The sequence below is a fragment of the Globicephala melas genome, chromosome 7 (assembly GCF_963455315.2).
Source record: "Globicephala melas chromosome 7, mGloMel1.2, whole genome shotgun sequence".
In the NCBI taxonomy this organism is placed as follows: Eukaryota; Metazoa; Chordata; class Mammalia; order Artiodactyla; family Delphinidae; genus Globicephala; species Globicephala melas.
Genome location: NC_083320.1, coordinates 106,630,115 through 106,632,403, shown reverse-complemented (window position 1 = coordinate 106,632,403; position 2,289 = coordinate 106,630,115). Strand labels below are relative to the sequence as shown.

Genomic DNA, 2,289 nt, shown 5'->3' with positions numbered 1-2,289 from the left:
GTAAAAACAACTTAGCAATCTCTGTCAGGCCTTTATATGTATCCCTCAGGGAACTGGGAATTCAGTGACTCTGCATGTAGCTGATTTATAGTCGAAATTTTTACCAGTTTCTCGGCCAAAAAGCTATTCTTTGTTTCTACATTTTCACCTTTTCTAATCATTAGCTCCTGAGTCAGCCTTTTACTTCAAAGAACAAGGACACAGGGGCTTGTACATGGTTTCAAAACTACACCAAACACAGACTCTGAGACACAGACTGGTTCTAGTCACTATAGAGCCCACCAGCAATAATAATATTTTTCCTAACAAAAGAAAGTAGAGTTAGGATTTTTATGGATTCTGTTTCAAATCTGGCTCTGTTTTTGTCAATATTAACGGTTTTATTCAAGGTGTTTAAACTCTCAGAAGTGAAATGCCCTTGTCTGGCATGGGGATAGCCATGGCAATCATTTAGGCTTTCACAAGGTTCATGCTACCATCTGGGACGAGGAAGATGCCTGACAGCAATTGGTATCTTTCCACAATTTCATTAACTGGAATATTCTCAATCTCCTCTCCATCTGTGAGAAACTCAACTATTGGATAAAACCCACCTCGTCTCTTTTTTGAGATTAAATCTCTGTCTGTGATGAGTCTTGTTTATCCATCCATCTCTTTTTACCATGCTCATTCCTTAGTGGCCACATGGTACTTATTCAATATATTAAACATGAAGGATATGGAGGATGAACAGTGCCGGCGGTGACTTCACTTACACAGTAGGCTCCAATCTGCATAAGATGATTGGAACCAAGTCTAGTGCATGGTAAACACTAGAGAGAGCTTGGATATTGTAATTCTATGTATGTACAGATAAGCTTTTAAATATCCCATTAAGTAATTAATGGTGTGGTTTGTTACTGGGGAAGTTTTCTACTATTAATTTGTATTAATTAATTCATTCATTCATTCTTTTTTTTTTTTTTTTTTGTGGTACGCGGGCCTCTCACTCTTGTGGCCTTTCCCATTGTGGAGCACAGGCTCCAGACACGCAGGCCCAGCAAGCATGGCTCATGGGCCTAGCTGCTCCGCGGCATGTGAGATCTTCCCGGACTGGGGCACGAACCCGTGTCCCCTGCATCGGCAGGCGAACTCTCAACCACTGCACCACCAGGGAAGCCCCATTCATTCATTTTTAAAGGGAAATTTCCACTACATTTATTAACACAGGAAAATTCATATGCACACAAATAATTGCCAAAATTCAGTCCCCCAAATACTTCAGAGAGAACTAATCTATTTTCCAGATGGTTTTCCTACAATAGATGATAGACATCTGTATTAAAATAAACACAAACTGAATTGAACTCCCTGGGAAAATAGAAATCTTATCTATAGCTATGTATCTGTATGTATTAAAAAAGTACACTTGCAGTGCTGATTCAGCAGCACATATACTAAAATTGGAACAATACAGAGAAGATTAGCATGGCCCCTGAGTAACGATGATGTGCAAATTCATGAAGCCCCATATTTTTAGGATCTAGAAGAAAAAGAACAAACAAACAATGTTGAACAATAAAATAAATGAAATTAAAAATTCTCTAGAAGGAATCAATAGCAGAATAAATGAAACAGAACAGATAAATGACCTGGAAGATAAAATAGTGGAAATAACTACCACAGAGCAGAATAAAGAAAAAAGAATGAAAAGAATTGAGGACAGCCTCAGAGATTTATGGGATATTAAATGCACCAACATTCGAATAACAGGGGTCCCAGAAGAAGAGAAAATACTTGAAAATATTATAGTTGAAACTTCCCTAATATGGGAAAGGAAAGAGTCAATCAAGTCTAGGAAGTGAAGAGAGTCCCATACAGGATAAATACAAGGAGAAACAAGCCAAGACACATATTAAACAAACTATCAAAAATTAAATACAAAGAAAAAATATTAAAAGCAGCAAGGGAAAAGCAACAAATAACATACAAGGGAATCCCCATAAGGTTAACAGCTGATCGTTCAGCAGAAAGAGACTCTGCAAGCCAGAAGGAAGTGGCAGGATATACTTAAAGTGATGAAAGGGAAGAACCTACAACCAAGATTACTCTACCCAGCAAGGATCTCATTCAGATTCAATGGAAAAATTAAAACATTTACAGAGAAGCAAAAGCTAAGAGAATTCAGCGCCACCAAACCAGCTTTAAAACAAATGCTGAAGGAACTTCACTAGGCAGGAAACACAAGAGAAAGAAAAGACCTAAAATAACAAACCCAAAACAATTAAGAATATGGTAATAGGAACATAC

General features: G+C 37.6%; 1 non-coding gene across 1 annotated transcript; it reads left to right on the top strand.

Moving 5' to 3' along the window:
* Positions 1–1,413: 1,413 nt before the first annotated feature.
* On the top strand, positions 1,414–1,517 carry LOC115843932 (U6 spliceosomal RNA). Its single transcript, XR_004035926.1, has one exon. It is a non-coding gene; the product is annotated as a U6 spliceosomal RNA (small nuclear RNA).
* The last annotated feature ends 772 nt before the right edge of the window (positions 1,518–2,289 follow it).